The 16,562-nt window shown below is 41.7% G+C and overlaps 46 non-coding genes across 46 annotated transcripts; all 46 read right to left on the reverse strand.

Moving 5' to 3' along the window:
• Nucleotides 1–745: 745 nt before the first annotated feature.
• Nucleotides 746–818, reverse strand: Trnaf-gaa (transfer RNA phenylalanine (anticodon GAA)). The gene has a single exon. It is a non-coding gene; the product is annotated as a tRNA-Phe (tRNA).
• A 6-nt stretch (nucleotides 819–824) lies between these two features.
• Nucleotides 825–898, reverse strand: Trnai-aau (transfer RNA isoleucine (anticodon AAU)). The gene has a single exon. It is a non-coding gene; the product is annotated as a tRNA-Ile (tRNA).
• Nucleotides 899–1,148: 250 nt separating this feature from the next.
• On the reverse strand, nucleotides 1,149–1,219 carry Trnag-gcc (transfer RNA glycine (anticodon GCC)). Its single transcript has one exon. It is a non-coding gene; the product is annotated as a tRNA-Gly (tRNA).
• Nucleotides 1,220–1,226: 7 nt separating this feature from the next.
• On the reverse strand, nucleotides 1,227–1,298 carry Trnae-uuc (transfer RNA glutamic acid (anticodon UUC)). Its single transcript has one exon. It is a non-coding gene; the product is annotated as a tRNA-Glu (tRNA).
• Nucleotides 1,299–2,153: 855 nt separating this feature from the next.
• Nucleotides 2,154–2,226, reverse strand: Trnaf-gaa (transfer RNA phenylalanine (anticodon GAA)). The gene has a single exon. It is a non-coding gene; the product is annotated as a tRNA-Phe (tRNA).
• A 6-nt stretch (nucleotides 2,227–2,232) lies between these two features.
• Nucleotides 2,233–2,306, reverse strand: Trnai-aau (transfer RNA isoleucine (anticodon AAU)). The gene has a single exon. It is a non-coding gene; the product is annotated as a tRNA-Ile (tRNA).
• Nucleotides 2,307–2,556: 250 nt separating this feature from the next.
• Trnag-gcc (transfer RNA glycine (anticodon GCC)) lies at nucleotides 2,557–2,627 on the reverse strand. Its single transcript has one exon. It is a non-coding gene; the product is annotated as a tRNA-Gly (tRNA).
• A 7-nt stretch (nucleotides 2,628–2,634) lies between these two features.
• On the reverse strand, nucleotides 2,635–2,706 carry Trnae-uuc (transfer RNA glutamic acid (anticodon UUC)). Its single transcript has one exon. It is a non-coding gene; the product is annotated as a tRNA-Glu (tRNA).
• Nucleotides 2,707–3,560: 854 nt separating this feature from the next.
• Nucleotides 3,561–3,633, reverse strand: Trnaf-gaa (transfer RNA phenylalanine (anticodon GAA)). The gene has a single exon. It is a non-coding gene; the product is annotated as a tRNA-Phe (tRNA).
• Nucleotides 3,634–3,639: 6 nt separating this feature from the next.
• Nucleotides 3,640–3,713, reverse strand: Trnai-aau (transfer RNA isoleucine (anticodon AAU)). The gene has a single exon. It is a non-coding gene; the product is annotated as a tRNA-Ile (tRNA).
• Nucleotides 3,714–3,963: 250 nt separating this feature from the next.
• Trnag-gcc (transfer RNA glycine (anticodon GCC)) lies at nucleotides 3,964–4,034 on the reverse strand. The gene has a single exon. It is a non-coding gene; the product is annotated as a tRNA-Gly (tRNA).
• A 7-nt stretch (nucleotides 4,035–4,041) lies between these two features.
• Trnae-uuc (transfer RNA glutamic acid (anticodon UUC)) lies at nucleotides 4,042–4,113 on the reverse strand. Its single transcript has one exon. It is a non-coding gene; the product is annotated as a tRNA-Glu (tRNA).
• An 855-nt stretch (nucleotides 4,114–4,968) lies between these two features.
• Trnaf-gaa (transfer RNA phenylalanine (anticodon GAA)) lies at nucleotides 4,969–5,041 on the reverse strand. Its single transcript has one exon. It is a non-coding gene; the product is annotated as a tRNA-Phe (tRNA).
• A 6-nt stretch (nucleotides 5,042–5,047) lies between these two features.
• On the reverse strand, nucleotides 5,048–5,121 carry Trnai-aau (transfer RNA isoleucine (anticodon AAU)). Its single transcript has one exon. It is a non-coding gene; the product is annotated as a tRNA-Ile (tRNA).
• A 250-nt stretch (nucleotides 5,122–5,371) lies between these two features.
• On the reverse strand, nucleotides 5,372–5,442 carry Trnag-gcc (transfer RNA glycine (anticodon GCC)). The gene has a single exon. It is a non-coding gene; the product is annotated as a tRNA-Gly (tRNA).
• A 7-nt stretch (nucleotides 5,443–5,449) lies between these two features.
• Trnae-uuc (transfer RNA glutamic acid (anticodon UUC)) lies at nucleotides 5,450–5,521 on the reverse strand. Its single transcript has one exon. It is a non-coding gene; the product is annotated as a tRNA-Glu (tRNA).
• Nucleotides 5,522–6,376: 855 nt separating this feature from the next.
• Nucleotides 6,377–6,449, reverse strand: Trnaf-gaa (transfer RNA phenylalanine (anticodon GAA)). Its single transcript has one exon. It is a non-coding gene; the product is annotated as a tRNA-Phe (tRNA).
• A 6-nt stretch (nucleotides 6,450–6,455) lies between these two features.
• On the reverse strand, nucleotides 6,456–6,529 carry Trnai-aau (transfer RNA isoleucine (anticodon AAU)). The gene has a single exon. It is a non-coding gene; the product is annotated as a tRNA-Ile (tRNA).
• A 250-nt stretch (nucleotides 6,530–6,779) lies between these two features.
• On the reverse strand, nucleotides 6,780–6,850 carry Trnag-gcc (transfer RNA glycine (anticodon GCC)). Its single transcript has one exon. It is a non-coding gene; the product is annotated as a tRNA-Gly (tRNA).
• Nucleotides 6,851–6,857: 7 nt separating this feature from the next.
• Trnae-uuc (transfer RNA glutamic acid (anticodon UUC)) lies at nucleotides 6,858–6,929 on the reverse strand. Its single transcript has one exon. It is a non-coding gene; the product is annotated as a tRNA-Glu (tRNA).
• Nucleotides 6,930–7,784: 855 nt separating this feature from the next.
• Nucleotides 7,785–7,857, reverse strand: Trnaf-gaa (transfer RNA phenylalanine (anticodon GAA)). The gene has a single exon. It is a non-coding gene; the product is annotated as a tRNA-Phe (tRNA).
• A 6-nt stretch (nucleotides 7,858–7,863) lies between these two features.
• Nucleotides 7,864–7,937, reverse strand: Trnai-aau (transfer RNA isoleucine (anticodon AAU)). Its single transcript has one exon. It is a non-coding gene; the product is annotated as a tRNA-Ile (tRNA).
• Nucleotides 7,938–8,187: 250 nt separating this feature from the next.
• Trnag-gcc (transfer RNA glycine (anticodon GCC)) lies at nucleotides 8,188–8,258 on the reverse strand. The gene has a single exon. It is a non-coding gene; the product is annotated as a tRNA-Gly (tRNA).
• Nucleotides 8,259–8,265: 7 nt separating this feature from the next.
• Nucleotides 8,266–8,337, reverse strand: Trnae-uuc (transfer RNA glutamic acid (anticodon UUC)). Its single transcript has one exon. It is a non-coding gene; the product is annotated as a tRNA-Glu (tRNA).
• An 855-nt stretch (nucleotides 8,338–9,192) lies between these two features.
• On the reverse strand, nucleotides 9,193–9,265 carry Trnaf-gaa (transfer RNA phenylalanine (anticodon GAA)). Its single transcript has one exon. It is a non-coding gene; the product is annotated as a tRNA-Phe (tRNA).
• A 6-nt stretch (nucleotides 9,266–9,271) lies between these two features.
• Nucleotides 9,272–9,345, reverse strand: Trnai-aau (transfer RNA isoleucine (anticodon AAU)). Its single transcript has one exon. It is a non-coding gene; the product is annotated as a tRNA-Ile (tRNA).
• Nucleotides 9,346–9,595: 250 nt separating this feature from the next.
• Trnag-gcc (transfer RNA glycine (anticodon GCC)) lies at nucleotides 9,596–9,666 on the reverse strand. The gene has a single exon. It is a non-coding gene; the product is annotated as a tRNA-Gly (tRNA).
• A 7-nt stretch (nucleotides 9,667–9,673) lies between these two features.
• On the reverse strand, nucleotides 9,674–9,745 carry Trnae-uuc (transfer RNA glutamic acid (anticodon UUC)). The gene has a single exon. It is a non-coding gene; the product is annotated as a tRNA-Glu (tRNA).
• An 855-nt stretch (nucleotides 9,746–10,600) lies between these two features.
• On the reverse strand, nucleotides 10,601–10,673 carry Trnaf-gaa (transfer RNA phenylalanine (anticodon GAA)). Its single transcript has one exon. It is a non-coding gene; the product is annotated as a tRNA-Phe (tRNA).
• A 6-nt stretch (nucleotides 10,674–10,679) lies between these two features.
• Nucleotides 10,680–10,753, reverse strand: Trnai-aau (transfer RNA isoleucine (anticodon AAU)). The gene has a single exon. It is a non-coding gene; the product is annotated as a tRNA-Ile (tRNA).
• A 250-nt stretch (nucleotides 10,754–11,003) lies between these two features.
• Trnag-gcc (transfer RNA glycine (anticodon GCC)) lies at nucleotides 11,004–11,074 on the reverse strand. Its single transcript has one exon. It is a non-coding gene; the product is annotated as a tRNA-Gly (tRNA).
• Nucleotides 11,075–11,081: 7 nt separating this feature from the next.
• Nucleotides 11,082–11,153, reverse strand: Trnae-uuc (transfer RNA glutamic acid (anticodon UUC)). Its single transcript has one exon. It is a non-coding gene; the product is annotated as a tRNA-Glu (tRNA).
• Nucleotides 11,154–12,008: 855 nt separating this feature from the next.
• On the reverse strand, nucleotides 12,009–12,081 carry Trnaf-gaa (transfer RNA phenylalanine (anticodon GAA)). The gene has a single exon. It is a non-coding gene; the product is annotated as a tRNA-Phe (tRNA).
• A 6-nt stretch (nucleotides 12,082–12,087) lies between these two features.
• Nucleotides 12,088–12,161, reverse strand: Trnai-aau (transfer RNA isoleucine (anticodon AAU)). Its single transcript has one exon. It is a non-coding gene; the product is annotated as a tRNA-Ile (tRNA).
• A 250-nt stretch (nucleotides 12,162–12,411) lies between these two features.
• On the reverse strand, nucleotides 12,412–12,482 carry Trnag-gcc (transfer RNA glycine (anticodon GCC)). Its single transcript has one exon. It is a non-coding gene; the product is annotated as a tRNA-Gly (tRNA).
• A 7-nt stretch (nucleotides 12,483–12,489) lies between these two features.
• Trnae-uuc (transfer RNA glutamic acid (anticodon UUC)) lies at nucleotides 12,490–12,561 on the reverse strand. The gene has a single exon. It is a non-coding gene; the product is annotated as a tRNA-Glu (tRNA).
• An 854-nt stretch (nucleotides 12,562–13,415) lies between these two features.
• Nucleotides 13,416–13,488, reverse strand: Trnaf-gaa (transfer RNA phenylalanine (anticodon GAA)). The gene has a single exon. It is a non-coding gene; the product is annotated as a tRNA-Phe (tRNA).
• Nucleotides 13,489–13,494: 6 nt separating this feature from the next.
• Nucleotides 13,495–13,568, reverse strand: Trnai-aau (transfer RNA isoleucine (anticodon AAU)). The gene has a single exon. It is a non-coding gene; the product is annotated as a tRNA-Ile (tRNA).
• Nucleotides 13,569–13,818: 250 nt separating this feature from the next.
• Trnag-gcc (transfer RNA glycine (anticodon GCC)) lies at nucleotides 13,819–13,889 on the reverse strand. The gene has a single exon. It is a non-coding gene; the product is annotated as a tRNA-Gly (tRNA).
• A 7-nt stretch (nucleotides 13,890–13,896) lies between these two features.
• Nucleotides 13,897–13,968, reverse strand: Trnae-uuc (transfer RNA glutamic acid (anticodon UUC)). The gene has a single exon. It is a non-coding gene; the product is annotated as a tRNA-Glu (tRNA).
• An 855-nt stretch (nucleotides 13,969–14,823) lies between these two features.
• Trnaf-gaa (transfer RNA phenylalanine (anticodon GAA)) lies at nucleotides 14,824–14,896 on the reverse strand. Its single transcript has one exon. It is a non-coding gene; the product is annotated as a tRNA-Phe (tRNA).
• A 6-nt stretch (nucleotides 14,897–14,902) lies between these two features.
• On the reverse strand, nucleotides 14,903–14,976 carry Trnai-aau (transfer RNA isoleucine (anticodon AAU)). The gene has a single exon. It is a non-coding gene; the product is annotated as a tRNA-Ile (tRNA).
• Nucleotides 14,977–15,226: 250 nt separating this feature from the next.
• On the reverse strand, nucleotides 15,227–15,297 carry Trnag-gcc (transfer RNA glycine (anticodon GCC)). Its single transcript has one exon. It is a non-coding gene; the product is annotated as a tRNA-Gly (tRNA).
• Nucleotides 15,298–15,304: 7 nt separating this feature from the next.
• Trnae-uuc (transfer RNA glutamic acid (anticodon UUC)) lies at nucleotides 15,305–15,376 on the reverse strand. Its single transcript has one exon. It is a non-coding gene; the product is annotated as a tRNA-Glu (tRNA).
• An 855-nt stretch (nucleotides 15,377–16,231) lies between these two features.
• Nucleotides 16,232–16,304, reverse strand: Trnaf-gaa (transfer RNA phenylalanine (anticodon GAA)). The gene has a single exon. It is a non-coding gene; the product is annotated as a tRNA-Phe (tRNA).
• A 6-nt stretch (nucleotides 16,305–16,310) lies between these two features.
• Trnai-aau (transfer RNA isoleucine (anticodon AAU)) lies at nucleotides 16,311–16,384 on the reverse strand. The gene has a single exon. It is a non-coding gene; the product is annotated as a tRNA-Ile (tRNA).
• Nucleotides 16,385–16,562: the final 178 nt, after the last annotated feature.

Raw genomic sequence — 16,562 nt, forward strand, 5'->3', positions numbered from 1 at the left:
ACTAAGAAGCTACTGTCGTAGATCCACTTCACGAGCCTCCATCAATATTCGCTTGCAACGAGATCTAGGCTAAGAATGCCTACATTCTCAGTTTGACAGAATTACAAAATAATAACAAACCAGCCCACGTCGACGTCACATGCACATTGCACTTCGACATTTTTCATCCAGTAGATATGACGCATTGGTTGCGAAATCGTCATAAACACAGTGTTTCCAGCTGAAAAATGTGTTCCTAATGCGAACTGACACCTCAACAAAACAAAGTGAACGAAATTAGTTGCCTCGACACGCGATTGAACCAGGGACCATTGAACATTAAACCAAGAAGCTACTATCGCAAAACTACATCACGAGCCTTCCTCAATTTTGGCTTGCAACGATATATAGGCTAGGAATGCTTACATTCTTAGTTTGGACAGAATCATTTTACTAAAATTTATAAAACAACCACCTAAACTTTACAGCATGTTTTGAGAGTAAAAGTTTCGGACAACTAATCCACGGAAAACAAATATGCGACTTCTAAATAATTTACAGCTTAGCCTGGACCTGCAATACGCTATCGCCAAAACCATATCAAACCAGCCCACGTCGACGTCACATGCGCATTGGACTGCAACAATTTTCGTCTTTTTAATATCACGCATTGGTGGAGACCTCGTCACACATAAAATGTTCCCGCTTAAAATTGTGTTCCTAAAAGGAAATGACTTCTCAAAAGAACGAAGTAATCGAAATTAGTTGCCTCGACCCGGGATTGAACCAGGGACCTTTAGATCTTCAGTCTAACGCTCTCCCAACTGAGCTATCGAGGCAAGCTTTGGCCAATACGGGGCTCGAACCCGCGACATTCGCGTTATTAGCACGACGCTCTAACCAACTGAGCTAATCGGCCTCGATTGTTTGGGGTCCAAAACAACGATTAATTTCACCATTATTCCGACTTTGAAATTTTTGTTTTATTGAAGAATTTTCTGGCAAATTGAGAATTTTTCTTTCAGCAATCCATTTCTCTAAGTTATCACGGCATATACCTCCCTATTAACGAACAACAATCCTTATTCTTCAAAACATTTTTGTCATCAAAGCGAAAATACCCTTTCTGGGCACTCACACGAAAGGTTATCCAGGTAATGTTAAGAAAATGCATTGACCGGGAATCGAACCCGGGCCTCCCGCGTGGCAGGCGAGAATTCTACCACTGAACCATCAATGCATGCACTTTCCCAGACCGGGAATCGAAGCCGGGCCGCCTGGGTGAAAGCCAGGAATCCTGACCACTAGACCATCTGGGAGCGGCGATCGATCTTTATTTGATCCAGTAAATATACTTTGACTGAAATCCGGCTCAAGGGATCATGATCCAATTTTAAAAAAATAGGCTTTTCAATGCAAGTACATTTAACTAAGAAGCTACTGTCGTAGAACCACTTCAAGAGCCTCCATCAATATTCGCTTGCAACGAGATCTAGGCTAAGAATGCCTACATTCTCAGTTTGACAGAATTACAAAATAATAACAAACCAGCCCACGTCGACGTCACATGCACATTGCACTTCGACATTTTTCATCCAGTAGATATGACGCATTGGTTGCGAAATCGTCATAAACACAGTGTTTCCAGCTGAAAAAATATGTTCCTAATGCGAACTGACACCTCAACAAAACAAAGTGAACGAAATTAGTTGCCTCGACACGCGAATGAACCAGGGACCATTGAACATTAAACCAAGAAGCTACTATCGCAAAACTACATCACGAGCCTTCCTCAATTTTGGCTTGCAACGATATATAGGCTAGGAATGCCTACATTCTTAGTTTGGACAGAATCATTTTACTAAAATTTATAAAACAACCACCTAAGTTTTACAGCATGTTTTGAGAGTAAAAGTTTCGGACAACTAATCCACGGAAAACAAATATGCGACTTCTAAATAATTTACAGCTTAGCCTGGACCTGCAATACGCTATCGCCAAAACCATATCAAACCAGCCCACGTCGACGTCACATGCGCATTGGACTGCAACATTTTTCGTCTTTTTAATATCACGCATTGGTGGAGACCTCGTCACACATAAAATGTTCCCGCTTAAAATTGTGTTCCTAAAAGGAAATGACTTCTCAAAAGAACGAAGTAATCGAAATTAGTTGCCTCGACCCGGGATTGAACCAGGGACCTTTAGATCTTCAGTCTAACGCTCTCCCAACTGAGCTATCGAGGCAAGCTTTGGCCAATACGGGGCTCGAACCCGCGACATTCGCGTTATTAGCACGACGCTCTAACCAACTGAGCTAATCGGCCTCGATTGTTTGGGGTCCAAAACAACGATTAATTTCACCATTATTCCGACTTTGAAATTTTGGTTTTATTCAAGAATTTTCTGGCAAATTGAGAATTTTTCTTTCAGCAATCCATTTCTCTAAGTTATCACGGCATATACCTCCCTATTAACGAACAACAATCCTTATTCTTCAAAACATTTTTGTCATCAAAGCGAAAATAAACTTTCTGGGCACTCACACGAAAGGTTATCCAGGTAATGTTAAGAAATTGCATTGACCGGAAATCGAACCCGGGCCTCCCGCGTGGCAGGCGAGAATTCTACCACTGAACCATCAATGCATGCACTTTCCCAGACCGGGAATCGAACCCGGGCCGCCTGGGTGAAAGCCAGGAATCCTGACCACTAGACCATCTGGGAGCGGCGATCGATCTTTATTTGATCCAGTAAATATACTTTGACTGAAATCCGGCTCAAGGGATCATGATCCAATTTTAAAAAATAGGCTTTTCAATGCAAAGTACATTTAACTAAGAAGCTACTGTCGTAGAACCACTTCACGAGCCTCCATCAATATTCGCTTGCAACGAGATTTAGGCTAAGAATGCCTACATTCTCAGTTTGACAGAATTACAAAATAATAACAAACTAGCCCACGTCGACGTCACATGCACATTGCACTTCGACATTTTTCATCCAGTAGATATGACGCATTGGTTGCAAAATCGTCATAAACACAGTGTTTCCAGCTGAAAAATGTGTTCCTAATGCGAACTGACACCTCAACAAAACAAAGTGAACGAAATTAGTTGCCTCGACACGCGATTGAACCAGTGACCATTGAACATTAAACCAAGAAGCTACTATCGCAAAACTACATCACGAGCCTTCCTCAATTTTGGCTTGCAACGATATATAGGCTAGGAATGCCTACATTCTTAGTTTGGACAGAATCATTTTACTAAAATTTATAAAACAACCACCTAAACTTTACAGCATGTTTTGAGAGTAAAAGTTTCGGACAACTAATCCACGGAAAACAAATATGCGACTTCTAAATAATTTACAGCTTAGCCTGGACCTGCAATACGCTATCGCCAAAACCATATCAAACCAGCCCACGTCGACGTCACATGCGCATTGGACTGCAACATTTTTCGTCTTTTTAATATCACGCATTGGTGGAGACCTCGTCACACATAAAATGTTCCCGCTTAAAATTGTGTTCCTAAAAGGAAATGACTTCTCAAAAGAACGAAGTAATCGAAATTAGTTGCCTCGACCCGGGATTGAACCAGGGACCTTTAGATCTTCAGTCTAACGCTCTCCCAACTGAGCTATCGAGGCAAGCTTTGGCCAATACGGGGCTCGAACCCGCGACATTCGCGTTATTAGCACGACGCTCTAACCAACTGAGCTAATCGGCCTCGATTGTTTGGGGTCCAAAACAACGATTAATTTCACCATTATTCCGACTTTGAAATTTTTGTTTTATTGAAGAATTTTCTGGCAAATTGAGAATTTTTCTTTCAGCAATCCATTTCTCTAAGTTATCACGGCATATACCTCCCTATTAACGAACAACAATCCTTATTCTTCAAAACATTTTTGTCATCAAAGCGAAAATACACTTTCTGGGCACTCACACGAAAGGTTATCCAGGTAATGTTAAGAAAATGCATTGACCGGGAATCGAACCCGGGCCTCCCGCGTGGCAGGCGAGAATTCTACCACTGAACCATCAATGCATGCACTTTCCCAGACCGGGAATCGAACCCGGGCCGCCTGGGTGAAAGCCAGGAATCCTGACCACTAGACCATCTGGGAGCGGCGATCGATCTTTATTTGATCCAGTAAATATACTTTGACTGAAATCCGGCTCAAGGGATCATGAGCCAATTTTTAAAAAATAGGCTTTTCAATGCAAAGTACATTTAACTAAGAAGCTACTGTCGTAGAACCACTTCACGAGCCTCCATCAATATTCGCTTGCAACAAGATCTAGGCTAAGAATGCCTACATTCTCAGTTTGACAGAATTACAAAATAATAGCAAACCAGCCCACGTCGACGTCACATGCACATTGCACTTCGACATTTTTCATCCAGTAGATATGACGCATTGGTTGCGAAATCGTCATAAACACAGTGTTTCCAGCTGAAAAATGTGTTTTTAATGCGAACTGACACCTCAACAAAACAAAGTGAACGAAATTAGTTGCCTCGACACGCGATTGAACCAGGGATAATTGAACATTAAACCAAGAAGCTACTATCGCAAAACTACATCACGAGCCTTCCTCAATTTTGGCTTGCAACGACATATAGGCTAGGAATGCCTACATTCTTAGTTTGGACAGAATCATTTTACTAAAATTTATAAAACAACCACCTAAGCTTTAAGGCATGTTTTGAGAGTAAAAGTTTCGGACAACTAATCCACGGAAAACAAATATGCGACTTCTAAATAATTTACAGCTTAGCCTGGACCTGCAATACGCTATCGCCAAAACCATATCAAACCAGCCCACGTCGACGTCACATGCGCATTGGACTGCAACATTTTTCGTCTTTTTAATATCACGCATTGGTGGAGACCTCGTCACACATAAAATGTTCCCGCTTAAAATTGTGTTCCTAAAAGGAAATGACTTCTCAAAAGAACGAAGTAATCGAAATTAGTTGCCTCGACCCGGGATTAAACCAGGGACCTTTAGATCTTCAGTCTAACGCTCTCCCAACTGAGCTATCGAGGCAAGCTTTGGCCAATACGGGGCTCGAACCCGCGACATTCGCGTTATTAGCACGACGCTCTAACCAACTGAGCTAATTGGCCTCGATTGTTTGGGGTCCAAAACAACGATTAGTTTCACCATTATTCCGACTTTGAAATTTTTGTTTTATTGAAGAATTTTCTGGCAAATTGAGAATTTTTCTTTCAGCAATCCATTTCTCTAAGTTATCACGGCATATACCTCCCTATTAACGAACAACAATCCTTATTCTTCAAAACAATTTTGTCATCAAAGCGAAAATACACTTTCTGGGCACTCACACGAAAGGTTATCCAGGTAATGTTAAGAAAATGCATTGACCGGGAATCGAACCCGGGCCTCCCGCGTGGCAGGCGAGAATTCTACCACTGAACCATCAATGCATGCACTTTCCCAGACCGGGAATCGAACCCGGGCCGCCTGGGTGAAAGCCAGGAATCCTGACCACTAGACCATCTGGGAGCGGCGATCGATCTTTATTTGATCCAGTAAATATACTTTGACTGAAATCCGGCTCAAGGGATCATGAGCCAATTTTTAAAAAATAGGCTTTTCAATGCAAAGTACATTTAACTAAGAAGCTACTGTCGTAGAACCACTTCACGAGCCTCCATCAATATTCGCTTGCAACAAGATCTAGGCTAAGAATGCCTACATTCTCAGTTTGACAGAATTACAAAATAATAACAAACCAGCCCACGTCGACGTCACATGCACATTGCACTTCGACATTTTTCATCCAGTAGATATGACGCATTGGTTGCGAAATCGTCATAAACACAGTGTTTCCAGCTGAAAAATGTGTTCCTAATGCGAACTGACACCTCAACAAAACAAAGTGAACGAAATTAGTTGCCTCGACACGCGATTGAACCAGGGATCATTGAACATTAAACCAAGAAGCTACTATCGCAAAACTACATCACGAGCCTTCCTCAATTTTGGCTTGCAACGACATATAGGCTAGGAATGCCTACATTCTTAGTTTGGACAGAATCATTTTACTAAAATTTATAAAACAACCACCTAAGCTTTACAGCATGTTTTGAGAGTAAAAGTTTCGGACAACTAATCCACGGAAAACAAATATGCGACTTCTAAATAATTTACAGCTTAGCCTGGACCTGCAATACGCTATCGCCAAAACCATATCAAACCAGCCCACGTCGACGTCACATGCGCATTGGACTGCAACATTTTTCGTCTTTTTAATATCACGCATTGGTGGAGACCTCGTCACACATAAAATGTTCCCGCTTAAAATTGTGTTCCTAAAAGGAAATGACTTCTCAAAAGAACGAAGTAATCGAAATTAGTTGCTTCGACCCGGGATTGAACCAGGGACCTTTAGATCTTCAGTCTAACGCTCTCCCAACTGAGCTATCGAGGCAAGCTTTGGCCAATACGGGGCTCGAACCCGCGACATTCGCGTTATTAGCACGACGCTCTAACCAACTGAGCTAATTGGCCTCGATTGTTTGGGGTCCAAAACAACGATTAGTTTCACCATTATTCCGACTTTGAAATTTTTGTTTTATTGAAGAATTTTCTGGCAAATTGAGAATTTTTCTTTCAGCAATCCATTTCTCTAAGTTATCACGGCATATACCTCCCTATTAACGAACAACAATCCTTATTCTTCAAAACAATTTTGTCATCAAAGCGAAAATACACTTTCTGGGCACTCACACGAAAGGTTATCCAGGTAATGTTAAGAAAATGCATTGACCGGGAATCGAACCCGGGCCTCCCGCGTGGCAGGCGAGAATTCTACCACTGAACCATCAATGCATGCACTTTCCCAGACCGGGAATCGAACCCGGGCCGCCTGGGTGAAAGCCAGGAATCCTGACCACTAGACCATCTGGGAGCGGCGATCGATCTTTATTTGATCCAGTAAATATACTTTGACTGAAATCCGGCTCAAGGGATCATGAGCCAATTTTTAAAAAATAGGCTTTTCAATGCAAAGTACATTTAACTAAGAAGCTACTGTCGTAGAACCACTTCACGAGCCTCCATCAATATTCGCTTGCAACAAGATCTAGGCTAAGAATGCCTACATTCTCAGTTTGACAGAATTACAAAATAATAACAAACCAGCCCACGTCGACGTCACATGCACATTGCACTTCGACATTTTTCATCCAGTAGATATGACGCATTGGTTGCGAAATCGTCATAAACACAGTGTTTCCAGCTGAAAAATGTGTTCCTAATGCGAACTGACACCTCAACAAAACAAAGTGAACGAAATTAGTTGCCTCGACACGCGATTGAACCAGGGACCATTGAACATTAAACCAAGAAGCTACTATCGCAAAACTACATCACGAGCCTTCCTCAATTTTGGCTTGCAACGATATATAGGCTAGGAATGCCTACATTCTTAGTTTGGACAGAATCATTTTACTAAAATTTATAAAACAACCACCTAAACTTTACAGCATGTTTTGAGAGTAAAAGTTTCGGACAACTAATCCACGGAAAACAAATATGCGACTTCTAAATAATTTACAGCTTAGCCTGGACCTGCAATACGCTATCGCCAAAACCATATCAAACCAGCCCACGTCGACGTCACATGCGCATTGGACTGCAACATTTTTCGTCTTTTTAATATCACGCATTGGTGGAGACCTCGTCACACATAAAATGTTCCCGCTTAAAATTGTGTTCCTAAAAGGAAATGACTTCTCAAAAGAACGAAGTAATCGAAATTAGTTGCCTCGACCCGGGATTGAACCAGGGACCTTTAGATCTTCAGTCTAACGCTCTCCCAACTGAGCTATCGAGGCAAGCTTTGGCCAATACGGGGCTCGAACCCGCGACATTCGCGTTATTAGCACGACGCTCTAACCAACTGAGCTAATCGGCCTGGATTGTTTGGGGTCCAAAACAACGATTAATTTCACCATTATTCCGACTTTGAAATTTTTGTTTTATTGAAGAATTTTCTGGTAAATTGAGAATTTTTCTTTCAGCAATCCATTTCTCTAAGTTATCACGGCATATACCTCCCTATTAACGAACAACAATCCTTATTCTTCAAAACATTTTTGTCATCAAAGCGAAAATACACTTTCTGGGCACTCACACGAAAGGTTATCCAGGTAATGTTAAGAAAATGCATTGACCGGGAATCGAACCCGGGCCTCCCGCGTGGCAGGCGAGAATTCTACCACTGAACCATCAATGCATGCACTTTCCCAGACCGGGAATCGAACCCGGGCCGCCTGGGTGAAAGCCAGGAATCCTGACCACTAGACCATCTGGGAGCGGCGATCGATCTTTATTTGATCCAGTAAATATACTTTGACTGAAATCCGGCTCAAGGGATCATGAGCCAATTTTTAAAAAATAGGCTTTTCAATGCAAAGTACATTTAACTAAGAAGCTACTGTCGTAGAACCACTTCACGAACATCCATCAATATTCGCTTGCAACGAGATCTAGGCTAAGAATGCCTACATTCTCAGTTTGACAGAATTACAAAATAATAACAAACTAGCCCACGTCGACGTCACATGCACATTGCACTTCGAAATTTTTCATCCAGTAGATATGACGCATTGGTTGCGAAATCGTCATAAACACAGTGTTTCCAGCTGAAAAATGTGTTCCTAATGCGAACTGACACCTCAACAAAACAAAGTGAACGAAATTAGTTGCCTCGACACGCGATTGAACCAGGGGCCATTGAACATTAAACCAAGAAGCTACTATCGCAAAACTACATCACGAGCCTTCCTCAATTTTGGCTTGCAACGATATATAAGCTAGGAATGCCTACATTCTTAGTTTGGACAGAATCATTTTACTAAAATTTATAAAACAACCACCTAAACTTTACAGCATGTTTTGAGAGTAAAAGTTTCGGACAACTAATCCACGGAAAACAAATATGCGACTTCTAAATAATTTACAGCTTAGCCTGGACCTGCAATACGCTATCGCCAAAACCATATCAAACCAGCCCACGTCGACGTCACATGCGCATTGGACTGCAACATTTTTCGTCTTTTTAATATCACGCATTGGTGGAGACCTCGTCACACATAAAATGTTCCCGCTTAAAATTGTGTTCCTAAAAGGAAATGACTTCTCAAAAGAACGAAGTAATCGAAATTAGTTGCCTCGACCCGGGATTGAACCAGGGACCTTTAGATCTTCAGTCTAACGCTCTCCCAACTGAGCTATCGAGGCAAGCTTTGGCCAATACGGGGCTCGAACCCGCGACATTCGCGTTATTAGCACGACGCTCTAACCAACTGAGCTAATTGGCCTCGATTGTTTGGGGTCCAAAACAACGATTAGTTTCACCATTATTCCGACTTTGAAATTTTTGTTTTATTGAAGAATTTTCTGGCAAATTGAGAATTTTTCTTTCAGCAATCCATTTCTCTAAGTTATCACGGCATATACCTCCCTATTAACGAACAACAATCCTTATTCTTCAAAACAATTTTGTCATCAAAGCGAAAATACACTTTCTGGGCACTCACACGAAAGGTTATCCAGGTAATGTTAAGAAAATGCATTGACCGGGAATCGAACCCGGGCCTCCCGCGTGGCAGGCGAGAATTCTACCACTGAACCATCAATGCATGCACTTTCCCAGACCGGGAATCGAACCCGGGCCGCCTGGGTGAAAGCCAGGAATCCTGACCACTAGACCATCTGGGAGCGGCGATCGATCTTTATTTGATCCAGTAAATATACTTTGACTGAAATCCGGCTCAAGGGATCATGAGCCAATTTTTAAAAAATAGGCTTTTCAATGCAAAGTACATTTAACTAAGAAGCTACTGTCGTAGAACCACTTCACGAACCTCCATCAATATTCGCTTGCAACAAGATCTAGGCTAAGAATGCCTACATTCTCAGTTTGACAGAATTACAAAATAATAACAAACCAGCCCACGTCGACGTCACATGCACATTGCACTTTGACATTTTTCATCCAGTAGATATGACGCATTGGTTGCGAAATCGTCATAAACACAGTGTTTCCAGCTGAAAAATGTGTTCCTAATGCGAACTGACACCTCAACAAAACAAAGTGAACGAAATTAGTTGCCTCGACACGCGATTGAACCAGGGACCATTGAACATTAAACCAAGAAGCTACTATCGCAAAACTACATCACGAGCCTTCCTCAATTTTGGCTTGCAACGATATATAGGCTAGGAATGCTTACATTCTTAGTTTGGACAGAATCATTTTACTAAAATTTATAAAACAACCACCTAAACTTTACAGCATGTTTTGAGAGTAAAAGTTTCGGACAACTAATCCACGGAAAACAAATATGCGACTTCTAAATAATTTACAGCTTAGCCTGGACCTGCAATACGCTATCGCCAAAACCATATCAAACCAGCCCACGTCGACGTCACATGCGCATTGGACTGCAACAATTTTCGTCTTTTTAATATCACGCATTGGTGGAGACCTCGTCACACATAAAATGTTCCCGCTTAAAATTGTGTTCCTAAAAGGAAATGACTTCTTAAAAGAACGAAGTAATCGAAATTAGTTGCCTCGACCCGGGATTGAACCAGGGACCTTTAGATCTTCAGTCTAACGCTCTCCCAACTGAGCTATCGAGGCAAGCTTTGGCCAATACGGGGCTCGAACCCGCGACATTCGCGTTATTAGCACGACGCTCTAACCAACTGAGCTAATCGGCCTCGATTGTTTGGGGTCCAAAACAACGATTAATTTCACCATTATTCCGACTTTGAAATTTTTGTTTTATTGAAGAATTTTCTGGCAAATTGAGAATTTTTCTTTCAGCAATCCATTTCTCTAAGTTATCACGGCATATACCTCCCTATTAACGAACAACAATCCTTATTCTTCAAAACATTTTTGTCATCAAAGCGAAAATACCCTTTCTGGGCACTCACACGAAAGGTTATCCAGGTAATGTTAAGAAAATGCATTGACCGGGAATCGAACCCGGGCCTCCCGCGTGGCAGGCGAGAATTCTACCACTGAACCATCAATGCATGCACTTTCCCAGACCGGGAATCGAAGCCGGGCCGCCTGGGTGAAAGCCAGGAATCCTGACCACTAGACCATCTGGGAGCGGCGATCGATCTTTATTTGATCCAGTAAATATACTTTGACTGAAATCCGGCTCAAGGGATCATGATCCAATTTTAAAAAAATAGGCTTTTCAATGCAAGTACATTTAACTAAGAAGCTACTGTCGTAGAACCACTTCAAGAGCCTCCATCAATATTCGCTTGCAACGAGATCTAGGCTAAGAATGCCTACATTCTCAGTTTGACAGAATTACAAAATAATAACAAACCAGCCCACGTCGACGTCACATGCACATTGCACTTCGACATTTTTCATCCAGTAGATATGACGCATTGGTTGCGAAATCGTCATAAACACAGTGTTTCCAGCTGAAAAAATATGTTCCTAATGCGAACTGACACCTCAACAAAACAAAGTGAACGAAATTAGTTGCCTCGACACGCGAATGAACCAGGGACCATTGAACATTAAACCAAGAAGCTACTATCGCAAAACTACATCACGAGCCTTCCTCAATTTTGGCTTGCAACGATATATAGGCTAGGAATGCCTACATTCTTAGTTTGGACAGAATCATTTTACTAAAATTTATAAAACAACCACCTAAGTTTTACAGCATGTTTTGAGAGTAAAAGTTTCGGACAACTAATCCACGGAAAACAAATATGCGACTTCTAAATAATTTACAGCTTAGCCTGGACCTGCAATACGCTATCGCCAAAACCATATCAAACCAGCCCACGTCGACGTCACATGCGCATTGGACTGCAACATTTTTCGTCTTTTTAATATCACGCATTGGTGGAGACCTCGTCACACATAAAATGTTCCCGCTTAAAATTGTGTTCCTAAAAGGAAATGACTTCTCAAAAGAACGAAGTAATCGAAATTAGTTGCCTCGACCCGGGATTGAACCAGGGACCTTTAGATCTTCAGTCTAACGCTCTCCCAACTGAGCTATCGAGGCAAGCTTTGGCCAATACGGGGCTCGAACCCGCGACATTCGCGTTATTAGCACGACGCTCTAACCAACTGAGCTAATCGGCCTCGATTGTTTGGGGTCCAAAACAACGATTAATTTCACCATTATTCCGACTTTGAAATTTTGGTTTTATTCAAGAATTTTCTGGCAAATTGAGAATTTTTCTTTCAGCAATCCATTTCTCTAAGTTATCACGGCATATACCTCCCTATTAACGAACAACAATCCTTATTCTTCAAAACATTTTTGTCATCAAAGCGAAAATAAACTTTCTGGGCACTCACACGAAAGGTTATCCAGGTAATGTTAAGAAATTGCATTGACCGGAAATCGAACCCGGGCCTCCCGCGTGGCAGGCGAGAATTCTACCACTGAACCATCAATGCATGCACTTTCCCAGACCGGGAATCGAACCCGGGCCGCCTGGGTGAAAGCCAGGAATCCTGACCACTAGACCATCTGGGAGCGGCGATCGATCTTTATTTGATCCAGTAAATATACTTTGACTGAAATCCGGCTCAAGGGATCATGATCCAATTTTAAAAAATAGGCTTTTCAATGCAAAGTACATTTAACTAAGAAGCTACTGTCGTAGAACCACTTCACGAGCCTCCATCAATATTCGCTTGCAACGAGATTTAGGCTAAGAATGCCTACATTCTCAGTTTGACAGAATTACAAAATAATAACAAACTAGCCCACGTCGACGTCACATGCACATTGCACTTCGACATTTTTCATCCAGTAGATATGACGCATTGGTTGCAAAATCGTCATAAACACAGTGTTTCCAGCTGAAAAATGTGTTCCTAATGCGAACTGACACCTCAACAAAACAAAGTGAACGAAATTAGTTGCCTCGACACGCGATTGAACCAGTGACCATTGAACATTAAACCAAGAAGCTACTATCGCAAAACTACATCACGAGCCTTCCTCAATTTTGGCTTGCAACGATATATAGGCTAGGAATGCCTACATTCTTAGTTTGGACAGAATCATTTTACTAAAATTTATAAAACAACCACCTAAACTTTACAGCATGTTTTGAGAGTAAAAGTTTCGGACAACTAATCCACGGAAAACAAATATGCGACTTCTAAATAATTTACAGCTTAGCCTGGACCTGCAATACGCTATCGCCAAAACCATATCAAACCAGCCCACGTCGACGTCACATGCGCATTGGACTGCAACATTTTTCGTCTTTTTAATATCACGCATTGGTGGAGACCTCGTCACACATAAAATGTTCCCGCTTAAAATTGTGTTCCTAAAAGGAAATGACTTCTCAAAAGAACGAAGTAATCGAAATTAGTTGCCTCGACCCGGGATTGAACCAGGGACCTTTAGATCTTCAGTCTAACGCTCTCCCAACTGAGCTATCGAGGCAAGCTTTGGCCAATACGGGGCTCGAACCCGCGACATTCGCGTTATTAGCACGACGCTCTAACCAACTGAGCTAATCGGCCTCGATTGTTTGGGGTCCAAAACAACGATTAATTTCACCATTATTCCGACTTTGAAATTTTTGTTTTATTGAAGAATTTTCTGGTAAATTGAGAATTTTTCTTTCAGCAATCCATTTCTCTAAGTTATCACGGCATATACCTCCCTATTAACGAACAACAATCCTTATTCTTCAAAACATTTTTGTCATCAAAGCGAAAATACACTTTCTGGGCACTCACACGAAAGGTTATCCAGGTAATGTTAAGAAAATGCATTGACCGGGAATCGAACCCGGGCCTCCCGCGTGGCAGGCGAGAATTCTACCACTGAACCATCAATGCATGCACTTTCCCAGACCGGGAATCGAACCCGGGCCGCCTGGGTGAAAGCCAGGAATCCTGACCACTAGACCATCTGGGAGCGGCGATCGATCTTTATTTGATCCAGTAAATATACTTTGACTGAAATCCGGCTCAAGGGATCATGAGCCAATTTTTAAAAAATAGGCTTTTCAATGCAAAGTACATTTAACTAAGAAGCTACTGTCGTAGAACCACTTCACGAGCCTCCATCAATATTCGCTTGCAACAAGATCTAGGCTAAGAATGCCTACATTCTCAGTTTGACAGAATTACAAAATAATAGCAAACCAGCCCACGTCGACGTCACATGCACATTGCACTTCGACATTTTTCATCCAGTAGATATGACGCATTGGTTGCGAAATCGTCATAAACACAGTGTTTCCAGCTGAAAAATGTGTTTTTAATGCGAACTGACACCTCAACAAAACAAAGTGAACGAAATTAGTTGCCTCGACACGCGATTGAACCAGGGATAATTGAACATTAAACCAAGAAGCTACTATCGCAAAACTACATCACGAGCCTTCCTCAATTTTGGCTTGCAACGACATATAGGCTAGGAATGCCTACATTCTTAGTTTGGACAGAATCATTTTACTAAAATTTATAAAACAACCACCTAAGCTTTAAGGCATGTTTTGAGAGTAAAAGTTTCGGACAACTAATCCACGGAAAACAAATATGCGACTTCTAAATAATTTACAGCTTAGCCTGGACCTGCAATACGCTATCGCCAAAACCATATCAAACCAGCCCACGTCGACGTCACATGCGCATTGGACTGCAACATTTTTCGTCTTTTTAATATCACGCATTGGTGGAGACCTCGTCACACATAAAATGTTCCCGCTTAAAATTGTGTTCCTAAAAGGAAATGACTTCTCAAAAGAACGAAGTAATCGAAATTAGTTGCCTCGACCCGGGATTAAACCAGGGACCTTTAGATCTTCAGTCTAACGCTCTCCCAACTGAGCTATCGAGGCAAGCTTTGGCCAATACGGGGCTCGAACCCGCGACATTCGCGTTATTAGCACGACGCTCTAACCAACTGAGCTAATTGGCCTCGATTGTTTGGGGTCCAAAACAACGATTAGTTTCACCATTATTCCGACTTTGAAATTTTTGTTTTATTGAAGAATTTTCTGGCAAATTGAGAATTTTTCTTTCAGCAATCCATTTCTCTAAGTTATCACGGCATATACCTCCCTATTAACGAACAACAATCCTTATTCTTCAAAACAATTTTGTCATCAAAGCGAAAATACACTTTCTGGGCACTCACACGAAAGGTTATCCAGGTAATGTTAAGAAAATGCATTGACCGGGAATCGAACCCGGGCCTCCCGCGTGGCAGGCGAGAATTCTACCACTGAACCATCAATGCATGCACTTTCCCAGACCGGGAATCGAACCCGGGCCGCCTGGGTGAAAGCCAGGAATCCTGACCACTAGACCATCTGGGAGCGGCGATCGATCTTTATTTGATCCAGTAAATATACTTTGACTGAAATCCGGCTCAAGGGATCATGAGCCAATTTTTAAAAAATAGGCTTTTCAATGCAAAGTACATTTAACTAAGAAGCTACTGTCGTAGAACCACTTCACGAGCCTCCATCAATATTCGCTTGCAACAAGATCTAGGCTAAGAATGCCTACATTCTCAGTTTGACAGAATTACAAAATAATAACAAACCAGCCCACGTCGACGTCACATGCACATTGCACTTCGACATTTTTCATCCAGTAGATATGACGCATTGGTTGCGAAATCGTCATAAACACAGTGTTTCCAGCTGAAAAATGTGTTCCTAATGCGAACTGACACCTCAACAAAACAAAGTGAACGAAATTAGTTGCCTCGACACGCGATTGAACCAGGGATCATTGAACATTAAACCAAGAAGCTACTATCGCAAAACTACATCACGAGCCTTCCTCAATTTTGGCTTGCAACGACATATAGGCTAGGAATGCCTACATTCTTAGTTTGGACAGAATCATTTTACTAAAATTTATAAAACAACCACCTAAGCTTTACAGCATGTTTTGAGAGTAAAAGTTTCGGACAACTAATCCACGGAAAACAAATATGCGACTTCTAAATAATTTACAGCTTAGCCTGGACCTGCAATACGCTATCGCCAAAACCATATCAAACCAGCCCACGTCGACGTCACATGCGCATTGGACTGCAACATTTTTCGTCTTTTTAATATCACGCATTGGTGGAGACCTCGTCACACATAAAATGTTCCCGCTTAAAATTGTGTTCCTAAAAGGAAATGACTTCTCAAAAGAACGAAGTAATCGAAATTAGTTGCTTCGACCCGGGATTGAACCAGGGACCTTTAGATCTTCAGTCTAACGCTCTCCCAACTGAGCTATCGAGGCAAGCTTTGGCCAATACGGGGCTCGAACCCGCGACATTCGCGTTATTAGCACGACGCTCTAACCAACTGAGCTAATTGGCCTCGATTGTTTGGGGTCCAAAACAACGATTAGTTTCACCATTATTCCGACTTTGAAATTTTTGTTTTATTGAAGAATTTTCTGGCAAATTGAGAATTTTTCTTTCAGCAATCCATTTCTCTAAGTTATCACGGCATATACCTCCCTATTAACGAACAACAATCCTTATTCTTCAAAACA

This window comes from Clavelina lepadiformis, chromosome 7 (genome assembly GCF_947623445.1).
Source record: "Clavelina lepadiformis chromosome 7, kaClaLepa1.1, whole genome shotgun sequence".
NCBI classification, from domain to species: domain Eukaryota; kingdom Metazoa; phylum Chordata; class Ascidiacea; order Aplousobranchia; family Clavelinidae; genus Clavelina; species Clavelina lepadiformis.